This window comes from Anguilla anguilla, chromosome 15 (genome assembly GCF_013347855.1).
Source record: "Anguilla anguilla isolate fAngAng1 chromosome 15, fAngAng1.pri, whole genome shotgun sequence".
Taxonomy (NCBI): domain Eukaryota; kingdom Metazoa; phylum Chordata; class Actinopteri; order Anguilliformes; family Anguillidae; genus Anguilla; species Anguilla anguilla.
Window position 1 is genome coordinate 36,986,121 of NC_049215.1, and position 16,820 is coordinate 37,002,940.

Genomic DNA, 16,820 nt, shown 5'->3' on the forward strand with positions numbered 1-16,820 from the left:
GGCCCTCCATGTTTTGGGATGGATGGGAGTGTGTTTGGCCCTCCATGGTTTGGGATGGATGGGAGTGTGTTTGGCCCTCCATGTTTTGGGATGGATGGGAGTGTGTTTGGCCCTCCATGTTTTGGGATGGATGGGAGTGTGTTTGGCCCTCCATGTTTTGGGATGGATGGGAGTGTGTTTGGCCCTCCATGGTTTGGGATGGATGGGAGTGTGTTTGGCCCTCCATGGTTTGGGATGGATGGGAGTGTGTTTGGCCCTCCATGGTTTGGGATGGATGGGAGTGTGTTTGGCCCTCCATGTTTTGGGATGGATGGGAGTGTGTTTGGCCCTCCATGTTTTGGGATGGATGGGAGTGTGTTTGGCCCTCCATGGTTTGGGATGGATGGGAGTGTGTTTGGCCCTCCATGTTTTGGGATGGATGGGAGTGTGTTTGGCCCTCCATGTTTTGGGATGGATGGGAGTGTGTTTGGCCCTCCATGGTTTGGGCTAGATGGGAGTGTGTTTGGCCCTCCATGTTTTGGGATGGATGGGAGTGTGTTTGGCCCTCCATGTTTTGGGATGGATGGGAGTGTGTTTGGCCCTCCATGTTTTGGGATGGATGGGAGTGTGTTTGGCCCTCCATGTTTTGGGATGGATGGGAGTGTGTTTGGCCCTCCATGTTTTGGGATGGATGGGAGTGTGTTTGGCCCTCCATGTTTTGGGATGGATGGGAGTGTGTTTGGCCCTCCATGGTTTGGGATGGATGGGAGTGTGTTTGGCCCTCCATGTTTTGGGCTAGATGGGAGTGTGTTTGGCCCTCCATGTTTTGGGATGGATGGGAGTGTGTTTGGCCCTCCATGTTTTGGGCTAGATGGGAGTGTGTTTGGCCCTCCATGGTTTGGGCTGGATGGGAGTGTGTTTGGCCCTCCATGTTTTGTGTACCTGCATGAGTCCAGGGGCGTGTCTATGGGTGGGCTGGGGTGGGCACTGCCCACCCAGAGGAATTATCTGCCCATCCAATGAAAACTGAAAAAAATCACGGTTATAGCTATTTTTTTAGCTTCCATAGTTTTCTGTAATTTTGTCATTGGTCATAAAAAATGCACTGCTTTCCTATTGGCCATTTTGAAGGTGTGGGTGTGCTTAGTCAGTGCTGCTCCTTTACATTATCGTCAAACTACGCCACTTCTTCACAAATGCGGTACAGACATGTTTAAGTGAATGGGAAAACCTGTTTGTAGTAGCTGCTATCAGCAATCCAGTTAAAACTGTTAATACCTTTTTTCTTTCTTGTTTATTCTTTTCTCTGATTCTTATATTAGTAGTCTTGTATAGTTTCACAGTTGAGTTTGCACGTTTTGCAAGCTGCGTGTTTATTTTAAGTTACCAGCTCACTTGGTGGCAATTGGTTTAGTGATTAGCCAGCTAGCTAGCCAGCATTTTTGTATAGCCGTTTCCGTGGATAAAATCGCATTTATAATTGTTATTTTCTCTTAAAAACATGTAATTCATATTCAGGGAGATAGCCAACTACTGGCAAGTTAGATGACACGTGTAGCCTTTTACTAATACCATCGCACCGTTTCAGGCTGGATAATAATCCGTTAAACCAGAGAAATTGCAGAGTTGTCTTAGAATCTTTATCGCAGCAGGGCTAACGCCACAACGAAACTTCAAGCATGTCACAATGGGTACAACCATAGACATATACATATATATATGTCTGTGGGTATAACTACTGTTAGACTGTCATTGCATCGTTTTTGCAGCCCGGATCAAAATCGGCGTGACATTAAAAATGGGACATTTGCATTGGCGTAGGAACCGGGTGGGACGTGTCCCCCTCAATGTTTGTAAAGAATCGAATTGTCCCCTCCAACCATAACTGATCCCTCTCCCATGTAAAGCTTTCATACAGTAAAGGCTGCAACAGCAATAAAAGATGACATCAAAATTATACGGAAAGGTCTGTAACGCCTGTAAACATAACGTGAATTCTGGACTCCCCTTTTCACATTACCCCCATGGCCACGAAAAGTTTCAGCTTACGAAAGCACAAATGGGATATGTAGTCAACTAGAGGTGATTGCTCAAGCCGATCAGGCTTTCCTTCCCATAACCCTTATAGAAATGAAAATGGTAAGAAGAATTTTAGAATAGCGCTTTTGATTTTGCTTGTGTCGGAAGTTCTGCGACGGAAACAGCGATAGATTTACCCACTAGCATCTGTCCAAAATGTAAACAAGCAAGGCAGTTTTCACCACAGACAAATATGCATAGATACCGCATTGCCTGCATGGCCCGTTGCTGCGATACGTCAACGTCGCCGCCATATTGGACCAGCCAAGACAGGCCTGAAAACAAATATAAGTAAACGGGGGAGCTGCGGTTTTTCGGGATAAAAACCACTATAACGTTTCTCAACCGATTTCAATGAGTCGTTTTTATATTCAAGGGTTTATGATCTATGTGGAGTAGAAAAAAAGTTTTGAAAAGTTTTTTTCCCTACTCTACGTAGACCATAAACCACTGAATATAAAAACGACTCATTGAAATCGGTTGAGAAATGTAAACGTTATAGTGCTTTTTATCCAGAAAAACCGTAGCTCTCCGTTTACTTGTATTTGTATCCAATATGGCGGCGACGTTGACGGACGATCCAAAGGGCAATGCGGCGTCTATGTATATGTCTATGGTTTTCACGGTCGGGAAAACTTGTATGACAACGTCAGCTAAAGTCAGTGACTCACAGCGGTTGGAATGAACGGTAACGGTAATCTTATATTTGTAACGTTACCTATCAGTATGCCAGCTAACGCCAGTGTTAGCTAGCTACTTGTCAATGGATGAACTATGATATCTGATAGTATGATAAGTAGCTAGCTAATTAATAGCTGTCGGTACACTGTCTGAATGTGATGTTAACTTAACTTAGAAAACTACCTGGCGATAGCTGCACTCGTTTGCTACGCAGCGAATTAACGTGACTCCCCATGTTGCAGTGTTAGTATTTTAGCCAATGTTTTGTGTAACGTTATGGACACATCTTGTAAAATTACAAGTTTGTTTTAGCTATCGATATCTCTTTTTAACGTTAGCTCCCCCTCAATATTTAGAACATGTGCATTTGTCCCCCTGAATTTTGTGTTTTCCTTTACATTTGCACCATAAATTGGTGCAGAAAAGGCACAAATTGGTGCATAAAAATTCACCAGATTGCAGGAAATGAAGTGTTTGACGCTCAAAATTTCTTGGGGGAGGACCCCCACACCCCCGTGCTTAATGTGTCCCCCCCAATGTTCAAACGAAACCTACACCACTGGACATTTGTTTAGTGTTACAAAGTTATTTTTTTTTCTTTTTTCACGGGGTAATGGCCCCCAGACCCCCCTACAAAAAGTGGATGCTATAATTTAATCCTTTTGTCCCCCCCCCTTCTCAAAATTACATACATACCCAATAGGAAAAGCAACATTTTTGTTGTTGCCCACCCAAATAATCCAAATGCCCACCCAAAGATGACATCCTAGTAACACCTGTGCATGAGTCTAGTATCTGACCCCATGAACTCCCACAGTTAACCATAACCGGCTGATGGAATGCTCGTTGTGAATACAATATGCATATAAATTAGCCTGTCATTCCAATGAATTGCCAGCAAGAATTGAGAATTGAGACCTCAGAACAGAAAAGAGAAACTTAACGGGGTGTGAAATCCAGACGCTCGTTTCGGAGGAAGAGGCCAGATGGGCTATATTGTTTGGTGGAAATCAGTTCTGGCATAACCAACAAAATGACACTTTATGGAGTGGCAGCCTGTCAGAGTAAGCTGAAGCATTTCAGAATTTAAAAGAAGAGGTCGGACATTAAAGTGGCACAAAGCGTAAGTGCCTGTGGGAAGAGTGGCATTGTGGGGCAGTGACCTCCCCCAAACGGGCACTTGTGCCCCCCCCCCCCCCCAAATTTCATAAGGTTAAACTACCACAGCCAGGAATGAATAATAATTGTTGCAATTATTTGAGTCACAGCACTTATCAGTCCATGATGAGACATTATTCAAAAATACAGTACAGTAATACTTTATTCAGATTTTTTGCTCACATGGCACAGATCGGATATGTACTATGTACTATGAACGTGTAAACAGGAAAATAACATGGAATTGAATATTTTCAGGTCTGCTTTGGGCCACATTCATATGTGGAAATAAATCCAATGCGACTGTCATCTAAACGCGTAGATCGGAATCTCCCGTTCATTCTGATTTGCGCGTCATTCAAAGGGCGATATTTTCATGCTTATTTCGCATTTGAATGGCGTGTAACCGATATCACATCCACTCACATCCACAACCACTCTCCGCTGGTAATGGTGAATGTGAAAAAAAGCTAAATGGAGGGCGAAGGCCCAGTCCACTGTTGTTTTGTGTCCATTGTAGATGGCGATATGGCCTTGGTGGTGTGGTTGTTTACATTCGTATCGGTAACCACGCCCTTATGTGCACATGTGGGTTGTTTCAAGTGTAAACCGTGAGCACTGGTATCGGATATGGGTCACTTTAAAAAGTAGATGTAAACAGGCGGTCAAAAAAATTGGATATAGGCAAAAAATCAGAAGTGGGCATCAAGACTGCAGTGTAACCGTAGCCATAGTTAGAAACATTAATGGTAGATACAAAACATACACACACACACACACACACACACACATACAGATGTGACATCCACCGAAGTATGTCCCTGATTGAACCCCTCACCATGAAACTGAAATAACTCTGTTGGACTTTTCATTCAGAGGAAATGAGCTATATTCATGCTGCAAATAACAATAAATAAATGATAAATGATTGATCTAAGCCAAGATGACGTAAAGGAAAACAGGCCTGAACAAACACTATGCAAGCCTATGTCAACGAAACATGAAATAAAGCAAAGTCCTAACATCACACAAACGAATAACCAGGTGACTCTGTGGGGAAATCGCAATGAATGCCATCAGACTGTTGATCGGTTTAATCAGAATGTTTTTAGAGCTTCCAATAAATGCCATCTGGACTGAACCTCCTACTTTCCGCAAAACCCTCTACTTACCCAAATAAGGTCTGGTCCCATTGGTGCTGCAGCAACCTGCCATCACCCCCTTACACCCACCACATCCGTACATGACCGCTTACAGTGTATGTGCCATTACACGCACAAGCACGCACACAGGCACGTGCACATACACATGCACATACTACACACATACTGTACCAGACCTGGGTCAAATACGTATTCGTTTTGGATTCAAATACTTTTCTACGCTTTACTGATCCTGTCTGGCATATTAAAACCAATGAAATTGGCAAACCCCGTCTTCTGGTCATATTGGCAGGCTCAGTTACACCAGGCAAGATCAATAGAGCACAGAAAAGTATATGAATCTGAAACAAATACGTATTTTACCCAGGTCTGTACTGTACACATTCACATAAACATGCACATACACTTACTATACACTTATGCATACTGTACACATGCACATGCTGTACGCATAAACATACACGTACACATGCACATATGCATACACATTCACATACACATACACATACATGTACACATGCACATACATATACATGTACACATGCACATACATATACGTGTACACATGCACATACATATACATGTACACATGCACATACATATACATGCACACATGCACATACATGTACATATGCACATACACATACTGTACACATGCACATACACATACATATACATGTACACATGCACATACACATACATGTACACATGCACATACACATACTGTACACATGCACATACACATACATATACATGTACACATGCACATGCACATACTTGTACACATGCATATACAGTGGACTCTTTAGTTGTCTCATTCCCAGTACAGAGGTGACATCCATCAGCACCATCAATAAGCACAAACTCATTGACTTTCTCGTGGGAGAATGGTGCCGAATCCTTCCTGCAGACTCCTGGCACTGCCTGGTTCTGTGCTGCAGATACAAGCTGTTCTGGTGACACATGGTGGCCCAACGCCTTACTGAGTGACCTCATGTTGGTGTTTTTGGCTGATAAGTGTTTTTGAAGATAATGCTGTCCCACTCCTCACTGTCAGCAAGCAGCTTTCAGATGAACAGCCAAACAGTGATTCTGGCGCGTAGTGCAGGAATGAAGCTCAGTGCTGATTCAAGCCGCAGCTCAGCTCGGTTTCTCACAATGAGCGCTTTTTTCTGAACGAGTGGGCTCCTCCATCGCTCCTCCACAGGTGCTTCTGACCAAAGGCTGAGGGCCAATAAGACTGAGGAATATGAGGAGCCCCTCCCCTCTCCCTCTCTCCTTGCTGGATGCTCATTCAGTTGCGTGGCCTGACCTCTGACCTCTACAGACCTGGATTTGATCTCCTGTAGTAGTGGGCGGGAGGGGAGGGAGGGGGAGGGAGTGGGGGGGGTGGGGTGGATATTCGTAGAGAGAGCCCTTTGGGCATAGCAAGCGTGGGGCTGCTGGGATGGCACAGGGGGGCGGTGACTGACCTCTCCAGCAGCGCAGCAGCCTTCAGCGTTTAAGAACCAGCCGCTCCTCCACTGCCCCCCCGCCCCCCCGGCCCCCCCTTGCCCCTCAAACTCCTTGCACTCCAGCTCTCCTGCATAATCCTCCTGTGTCAATTCTGTGTTGTTTTAGCAAGGAAAACATTACCATCCTTACGTAACATTACGCTTCGCATTGAGCCCTGGAAGGCAGAGAGCCACACACGCAGCTCTGCTCTCCCCAAAGGAAAGTAAACAAGAAAAAAAAAAAACGCTAAGCGTGAAGCTGAAATAAGGGTCACGCGTGTGTCAGGCAGGGTTCACGCGTTGGGCCTGACCGCAGCTTGTGCCTTGTGGGTAATTGCGAGGCGAATGGATGCTTCAGTGAAGTTGGACAGCGTTGAGATGCACGTGTAGGCGTGCTCAGGCAGCTATTACGATGAGGGCCGCAGCACTTGTTATATAACTACAGCAGATAATTGTGTTCATTACCAAAACACTAGTGATGGATTTCTGTGAGCGAGAGCTCACTTCTGCCATTGAAATGCTTCAAATGGAAATGACTTACGCAGAAGGGTAAAGCAGAAGGGTGTTATGGATTCATAAAGCAGCCAGCAAACAGAGACCATGAAAAAACCAGGTCTTTTCCTCTCTGTGTGTGAAACAGTGAATGCGGTTGTCCCTGTTGAGATGGTGTCTCTCCTTCACCAGGTTGGCCTGAGTATCATCACTGAAAGAGTCATACACTTCAGGACCAGGGGGGTGAAAACCACGAGGTGAATCACTAAAACTGAAAATGTCACAATGATTGAAAATGCTGCCATTGTCTGTTTCCTGAGCCACAGGAAGAGTATCATTTAGTGTTTCTGTGCACTTCCCTTTACACAGCAGGTAACGCACATTGACCTCTGACCCTTATCAATGTGCATTTTCATTGGTCAGTGCTTGCTGAAAGGGATGCATTCTGGGAGAAGTAATGTGTTCATTTCATTTTTGACTATGGACTGCAGGAAAAGGCCCCTGAGCTTCTCACTCTGTAGTCTCTATAGTTACAAATAAACTGCTTTTCTGCAAGAATACTCCCTGAGTGCTTCAGTCCTCTGCTGTTTGACTGGAATTCAGGTCTTAGGAAGAGCGGTGAATGACTGGTTTGCTCCTTATTTTGAAGGCTCTTGGTTGAAGAAATGGTTCACACGCTGGGTGCACACATGCAGCCAGAGAAGTTAAAGAGGTAGGCCACCTTCCTCCCAGTCTTCCTCACCCTGTCCAGTTCACCAGTTAGCACTAGGCTGGGCATTATTTAGCATCTACATGTGTTAGCATCTATTGTGCCCTCCAAAAGCATGGTAACAGCCAAGTGAAATTTGTCATTTTTCATATATGCATAAAGCATTTGGATTTGATTTCAAAATATTACTGGAACAAAAGTACAGACAATCTGCTCTTATTTCATGGTATTTATATGCGTGTATTTTTACCATTTTACAGAAATGGCTGTTTTTGTGTCCCTGAACATAAAGCAGGTACCCATATACCCAGGTATCCAGGTTCTATTCCTGCCTGCACATTGTGTGCTTCTGATAATCTCTCTCCAGCCTTTCTGTCATCTTTCAAAAGTGATGGACAGAAAGTAATAAATATGAACAGTAGTTATGGATCCACAAACTTTCTTTGCTTGGCCAGATATTAAATAATACCAGACTAAGGCAGTGCAAGCCTACAGAAAGACAAAGGGAAGCACACAGTACCCCTGTGGGATTTAGGGGATGGGTATTTCATCGTCTTTTGCCCCTGCTTTAGCTGAGATTAAAATCTTCAGACCTTGAGCTTCAGACAAAAATCAGTATTCGGATGCTGGCACACAGATTGCAGTTATATTTTTTTGGAGATCACAGTTATATTTTATTTAAGTGGAGAGACAATACAGTGGTACAAAGTTCACTTAAAATAAATGCATACATTTGTAAACATGGGCACATCTCCTTGTTCTTTCCCCTGGTATGATTATTTTTCTGTCTTTGGTCAGGACTTTCAGTAGATTTTGGGCCATGGAAACATCTGCTGCACAATGTGTATAGCTTTACGAAAATAAAATGCATCTTCAACCTGATCATAACATTTGCAACTGTACCCTATTTTATTAATGTAATTAGGAACTGGTTCTGCATTGCCTTCCTAGCCTCTTACCTTTGAGCTGCCAAACATGGCTCTGGAAAATCAATCCAGGGTGACTAAGTCTCCTGGAAATCATTTGCTTGGGGATAATCTGAACCAGTAATCTTGAGAAAGGCAGGCTTCTGATGGAAGTTGCTTTTGTGGGTCAGTAAGGGGCAATCTTCCATCTGGACCAATCAGACCCTTTCGCACAGTGATGTCATAGAGACACTGGCCTGCATGCCATCCCATTTGCTAAGACATTAAAGTGAGGTTTTGGTCATTAAATGAAACCGCAGGACGTTAACCGGAGTGTCCCGGCCAAACGTACAGTCTGTCTCTCTCCGTCTGCTCTGCTAAGTATCCCTGCCTGCAGTGCACTGGCCGTGTGATTACTTGACCTTGTGTTCCCCATCTGTGAGGGCTGCAGCTTCTGAGGCTTCTAGAGAAAGCAGGGTGTGGCTGTTACTGCGTTCTCACCTGTGCTCATTAGCACTGTTACTGCAATCTCAGCTGTGCTCATTAACACTGTTACTGCGTTCTCACCTGTGCTCATTAACACTGTTACTGCGTTCTCACCTGTGCTCATTAACACTGTTACTGCGTTCTCACCTGTGCTCATTAACACAGCTACTGTGTTCTCACCTGTGCTCATTAACACTGTTACTGCGTTCTCACCTGTGCTCATTAACACTGTTACTGTGTTCTCACCTGTGCTCATTAACACTGTTACTGCGTTCTCACCTGTGCTCATTAACACTGTTACTGCGTTCTCACCTGTGCTCATTAACACTGTTACTGCATTCTCACCTGTGGTCATTAACACTTATTGCGTTCTCACCTGTGCTCATTAACATGTTACTGTGTTCTCACCTGTGCTCATTAACACTGTTACTGCGCTCTCACCTGTGCTCATTAACACTGTTACTTTGTTCTCACCTGTGCTCATTAACACTGTTACCGCGTTCTCACCTGTGCTCATTAACACTGTTACCGTGTTCTCACCTGTGCTCATTAACACTGTTACCGTGTTCTCACCTGTGCTCATTAACACTGCTACTGCGTTCTCACCTGTGCTCATTAACACTGCTACTGCGTTCTCACCTGTGCTCATTAACACTGTTACTGCGTTCTCATCTGTGCTCATTAACACTGTTACTGCGTTCTCACCTGTGCTCATTAACACTGTTACTGCGTTCTCACCTGTGCTCATTAACACGGTTACTGCATTCTTATCTGTGCTTTTTTCAGCAGTGGATCTGTCAGTATTCTGATCACACGGACTCGTACACACCAACAGGCCATTAAACACCATCTATAGTTTCGCACATTTGCTGAAATTCGTCTATGCGTCAGTAATGATCAGACCATAACGCGCTTGTTATGATAATAACAGTACGGCCCATTACAGGACTTTTATTTATAAATATCATTGCATTAGAACAGTGGTGTCAAACTCGTGCCATGGAGGGCCGTGTGTATGCAGGTTTTCATTCCAGCCTCAGATCTTGATTATATAATTAGTTAAATTATTTGCTGAATTAGGGATGCAGGTTTGTGGCAGCATTAATTGGTTGGAATGAAAACCTGCATACACACGGCCCTCCATGGCACGAGTTTGACACCACTGCATTAGAACAAAGAGTTGAGCTCAGACCGCAAGGGTGACAACTATGATAATCTTTCAATTTTGCATACTGCTTGATATTACTATTAATTAAATAAACGTGAATTGATAGTATAAAGAATCAAAATCACATGGAGAATGGCATACTCAAACACATCACTGCCAAGATGGCTGTTGCGTTTAAAGAACGATCCACAGTGGACACCTAGTGGTCAAGTGCTTGAACTACAGAACATTCACATTTCCATCCATCCATCAATCCTTCATTTATACCTGCTTATCCTGGGCGGGGTTGTGGGGGGTGCTGGATCCCAGCATGCACTGGGCGAGAGGCAGGAAGGAAATTCTAATTTCCCAAAGTGAAATGGTCCACCTGTGATTTCCCAACAGAAGTGTTTTGTTAAAAAATTGTTCAGCTTCACATTGATGGCACCATTTTAAACGTCCTTCCTCTCTCCTTACCCGTTTCGTTTTTGACCACAAATCACTTCAGGGCCCAGTTTGAAGACGACTGCAATCAGTGGGTGCTAGAGCACATTCTGAGCAGATGTTAACAAGGCTGTTCAAATAGGTTTGAATTGCGTACACAGAGGCATTAAGGCTGCATTTAAGTTTGTAATGAGTTGAAGGTGTTGTGAAGGCACAGTTTAACTGTGCACTGGCCAATCAGAACGCTTAAATCACAGTCCCTGTAAATGAGTGGTGGGGTCATGTGACCTTGTTTTGCATGGGCAGGACATCTCTGTAATCCTTCAACAACCAAACAGCAAAGAAATTACAAATCACACCTTTTTGGTTGTTATCAGCACATATAAAAACCTGTTAAAGGAACAGCTTGGCAGACTCAGGCCACAGAGCCAGGGGTGTCTCCATACAGAGGAAACCTCTTAACCCTAACCCAAATGCAGTCGCTCAATGCAGAGGAAACCTTACACCACATTTCTCTGCACCATGGAGTGTAAACCCCTTCAGTTCAGAGGAACCCTTGGCGAATCACAGCTATAGATATGACAGAGACACGCTCATTCATCCAGTGTTGTCTGTGAGGCATGCTGCCTAGCAACCCAGCTGTGGCCCTGGCCTGCTCCAGGAAGTACGAGAGCCAGACAGTGCTGGAGCCCCTGAACATGCTCACACTGCAGAAGGCACATTCAGGATAACCACCATCTATCAATAGCAACTCAGGAGATGATTAATCAACAGTTACAAAAAATCCAAGAAATCAGTTATCATTTAATCATTTCTTTGATTCATTTTTTATAATTTAATTCAAAAGGTATTTGCTTTAGGAGGGACTCTTATCAGAGACTGTTTAGATCACTGAAGCAAGTCAGGTTAAGTCCTTTGCCCTCAGGGTATAATGACAGGGCTCTAACTGAGCCGAGTGACCCTGCTTCCTGAAATAGGGCCCAGGATTTCTGATGTGATTGACTGTATGAATCTACTTCTGTAACAGCATGGAAAGCATTCACTGCAAGAGGATAAATGTCAGCATGCGACTCCTGCAGAGGTTGAAGTTGAGGGTTAGGGTTAGTCAGCCGTCAGTAACCGCACGGAGACCAAGACCCTGATCACGCAGGGGTTTGGCTTTCGGCAATCAGTTCAGACGCAACAAACCAGGCGAGGAGAGTCCGATGTAATAAACTGCTTTAATTGATAAATTGCATTCAGTAACAATGAAAAACCCATAAACTGCAAAACCCAGTAGACTGTGGCCCCCATAAGAGCGGGGTTGAGGACCCCCCCCATAAGAGCGGGGTTGCATGATGCTCAGCAGAAGAGCTCACAGCCACATGCTGAAATTACGGAGTTATTCTAGAACTCCAGGTGATGGAATCCTGAACAAGGCTCTAGGGGGGAGCAGGAGGTAGATCTGAGGTCTGAGGTAAACTGAACTGTAGTGTTCTATCGGCAGAGGGGGGAGTGTAGTGTCCTTTCTGGAGGGGGGGGGCGGGGGGTTAAAAAATGCAGCCCATAGGCAGTTAAAATAACGCATCCATTCTAAACAGTGCGCGAATCTCAGAAGTCCAGTCCGTGGTTTCCAGGGTCAGCACCAGTGAGCAGCAGCCAGCCAAGACTGAATCATCACATCCCGAAGCATCACTGCAAACAAAACAAAAACTAATTACACACTGTTCATTCCTATGAATTACATTTCAGAATCACAAGACTTCATACCAGCTAATAAACACACACTCTGTGGCACGAAGCTGAAGTATGAGTATGTGAGCAGTGAGAGAGCCACTGCTGTGAGTGTTTCCCTTGATGAAACCCACCCTGCCACTCCGGCAGACAGGAGTGCAAGAGGGAGTTGGATCTTGCATCCGGATGCAAACCCAGAAGCCAAAGTGGTCCTGCTTCAGGTCTATCAGGGGATGCGGGGAACAGGGTGAGCTTCGGCTCAGGGGAACGTTTGGGCGGAGCTCCTGGGGGGGGCGGGAGGTGTTTCGGGGGGGTGGGGGTGGGGGGGTGACTCACGCATTTCTCCATCTGCAGCCCGTCCTTGAGGAACATCATGTACGGCACGTGCGTTTCCTTATCGAGCTCCAGCAGGGCCACCATGCCCTCAGCGAGCTCCAGCAGGGCCTCCATGCCCTCAGCATTCATCGACTCCCGAGAAAAACTGGGGGGCAGAGAGATCCATCAGCGACGTGGGGCTCGGGGGGTCTTACCTGCCGGAACGTTGGCCCGCACTCCCCTAATACCCCCCACCACAGCTGGGGACAGAAGGGAGCTTCTCACCTGACGGTTCTTCAGCTTCGGCAAAAGCTTTTTCATCTCAGTTTTGGCTCCTTCCATGAAGGCCTCTACTCTGTCGGGGTTCTCTTTCTCCAGCTTCTCCTTCCTGTAGGAACACAAACCGCCAATCAAATAACCCAGAAGATCCAACTGACTAACAAGCCCAGACAAGCCTCCAAGTTAAGGAAAAACTACTTCATATTGCTTATTTTCCACAAAGCTACATTTGATGAGCACAGATCCAGCTCCTGGCAGTAGTGAGCCCAGCAGCTGTGATGTAATGTCGTCCCCTATTCAATCTGAGGCGCTACAGCAAGAGCGCACAGAAAGCGCGGAGACCTTAATGTTGCATCATCGTTAAAAAGACCCGGGGAGCCAATGTCAGAGCTTCGGGCTGTCAAGATGCGAAACGGGGTTGGGGGGGACCAGTGTGACTCACGCCTGCATGTACTCTTTGATGTAGTTCTTGTAGCCCCCCTTTGAGTAGCTCATCTGCACCAGTTTGTGATTGAGGAGGATGTCCACCCTTTGGACTGAGGTTGATATGGAGCGCTCCTGCATGACCTCCGCAGACGTGTCCCGCCGATGACAGAATCATCGATGTCATCCTCCTTCCTGGTGACCATCTGTGGAAGGAACGAGATACAACACTACCACTACAAAAAAGAAACCGGAAATAAGTCCACAATCTTGGAAATTTGACAAGAATGAACTTGCAAGTGTTAGGCAGCGTGCCCTGCACAGTGTGCTCTGTGCACTGGAGAGCGTGCTCTGTGCCCTGCGCAGCGTGCTCTGTGCTGTGTGCCCTGTGCCCTGCGCAGCGTGCCCTGTGCCCTGCGCAGCGTGCTCTGTGCCCTGTGCCCTGCGCAGTGTGCTCTGTGCCCTGTGCCCTGCGCAGCGTGCTCTGTGCCCTGGAGAGCGTGCTCTGTGCCCTGCGCAGTGTGCTCTGGAGAGCGTGCCCTGTGCCCTGCGCAGTGTGCTCTGGAGAGCGTGCCCCGTGCCGTGTGCTCTGTGCCCTACGCAGCATGCTCTGTGCTCTGTGCCCTGTGCCCTGCGCAGTGTGCTCTGGAGAGCGTGCCCTGTGCCATGTGCTCTGTGCCCTACGCAGCATGCTCTGTGCTGTGTGCTCTGTGCCCTACGCAGCATGCTCTGTGCTGTGTGCTCTGCACTGGAGAGCGTGCTCTGTGCCCTGTGCCCTGCGCAGTGTGCTCTGTGCCCTGGAGGGCATGCTATGTGCTGTGTGCCCTGCAGTGTGCTCTGTGCCCTGCGCAGTGTGCTCTGTGCCCTACGCAGCGTGCTCTGTGCCCTACGCAGCGTGCTCTGTGCCCTGTGCAGTGTGCCCTGCGCAGCGTGCGGTGTGCTCTGCGCAGTGTGCTCTGTGCCCTGTGCAGTGTGCTCTGTGCCCTGCACAGCATGCTTTTGCATGCTGTAACCATACTGCAGTTGTGCAGCAGAGTAGCAGAACCAGCCTTCTAACTGAAAGGTCGCAGGTTTGATTCCCAGGTAGGACACTGCTGTTGTATCCCTGAGCAAGGTACTTAACCTGCACGGCTTCAGTATATATCCAATATTCAACTGTACAAGTTGATTCTATAACGCCTACTAAATGCCACTAAATTAATTTCTGACCTTAAAAACATTGAATTAGTGGTTTAGGATCCAGCTGCGTTGTCCATATTTGCTACCGTTTATAACTTTAAAATTCTGGTTTAACAAGGTCACCTGACGTCATTCAGCAGAGGACACAGAGAAAGCCATTTAAAAGGGGGCTCCGTACAGCGCCACACCAAAAGGTTTCCAATGCCACACATGCGGAAAATTCACCTGAGCGTCTAAGATTATGAAAACGTACCTTTCCCTCAACTACGTACAATATTCCATTCTCCGATTCTTTAATGGAATAAATGTCCGAGAACATTTAATCTACTGGAAGAAAAATGAACAAATCGCTTTGTCGCGAGCTTCTGCAACAGATGTCACAAAAAATTTAAAACTAAGTGCTTCATCATGCAGCAAACCGGATTAGTCTAACATTGTGCAGCCAATGTCCGCAAACGGTTCTCTCATACGAACGCAATGCAACTACAAAAAAATCGGTATAAAACGCAAAATCAAGTTAAATTAGTAAAAACTCACACCTATGTTATTGGCCACGTATCTAACAGCAACAGCTAGCCATCCGACCAACGTGTTATTAGTATTACTATGAACGTCACCGTGCCTAAACAATCAAATTCCATTTCAGTAAAATGAACACACTGAAAAGTTTCAAATTCCATACCTCAAAGTTATTAAATAACTACATCGACACCTCGAGTTCCCCCCAAATTACTTTATCGACTACAAACATGAACATATGGTTACGCGGAGAAACATGGATTTCTCTAGCTAGGCCGCAATGAACATCACATGGTAGTCTTACAAATAGCGTTTATTTTATGTACCGAGTACTAAACATAGCCTTGTCATAAAATGTGAATCAGAGAAGCAGGGCGGCTCAGCTGAAGCATTCTCACCAGAGATAATGTCCTTGTAGATTCTCATTTTTTGGATTTTAATTAAGCAGTTGACACAATGATGGCTGCAACACCCGACCCGGAGGCTCACGCGGCACAAAAAGAAGGATCTCAGGCTGTTCCCTGAACTTAGATACTCGGAGACACGTGACGTCAGTAAACGGCTAAAGTTAATGCGCCCTCTGGCGGCGACACAGCGCAAGAGAATTCAACTTCCGGTATTACATTACATTCATTTGGCAGACGCTTTTATCCAAAGCGACGTACAAAAAAAGTGCATTTCATGGTCGTAGACAACTGCTAAACACGGGTACACGGTATAGTTCTCAGCGATTGCGACCAAGTCGAAATAAGTTTATGATACGTAGGCTTTGTGATAGCAGTATTTTCTGTACATCTGTACAGTATTTTCTGTTAAATTATTTATGCTATTTGTCAAAGGTGTGTCGTATACTGTCCTACTGGGTAAGAAGCAGTTCTTTCTTTAAGTACGAGGATTCAAACCAGTAGCATTGTGCTGAAATCCTAGTCTGCCACAGCACTTAACCACTTCGTATTAATCACATAATTGGAGAATGAACAGAAAACAATACTCATCTAGAATAAACGCTCTCGTTAGTTCCCAGTGTGAAAGTCGCACATGAATATGTCCCTTACGGTAGAGTAGAATGACTAGATTCGCTATTCCTGTTATATCATTAGCATGTTTCCTCTTGGTTAGACAGCAATACAAAAAAAAAAACCTATCACCAGAAAATATAAAGAAAAAAAAGAAGACTCCTTTGAATTTCTTGGCTGTGCTTCTGTCCAACAAACACATGTAAAAAGAGCAGGACAGAAAATCTGACTTCATCCGTGGAAACCCAGTCATCTGCTACTCTGGCTTGGAGGCTTTTCCTCCAAGCCAGAGTAGATGGAGGAGACATTTTATTCTTCATGGCATGCACAGCTATTTCTGACATCATTAATTTTAACAAGCTGTTAAGTTTTCTTAATTAGGTGCATTTCATGTTTTAGAGCTGGGGTCCCCAATCTTATCCAGAAAGGGCCAGTGTGGGTGCACACACCTGATTCTACTAATCAACCACAAGAGCCTTTGCTAAGCACCTTGATGAGTAAAATCAGGTGTGTGCACCCACACTGGCCCTTTCTGTATAAGATTGGGGACCCCAGCTCTAAAACATGAAAAGTACCTATTCAGATGTTTCTCAGAGATTAGCTCGCTATTTTAACATCTATGGAATGCATTTGCATACAT

The 16,820-nt window shown here is 45.4% G+C and overlaps 1 non-coding gene and 1 pseudogene across 1 annotated transcript; both read right to left on the reverse strand.

Annotated features, from left to right (window-relative positions):
• Positions 1-11,937: 11,937 nt before the first annotated feature.
• LOC118213603 lies at positions 11,938-16,177 on the reverse strand (annotated as a pseudogene).
• Positions 12,559-12,688, reverse strand: LOC118214668. Its single transcript, XR_004762667.1, has one exon. It is a non-coding gene; the product is annotated as a small nucleolar RNA SNORA31 (small nucleolar RNA).
• Positions 16,178-16,820: the final 643 nt, after the last annotated feature.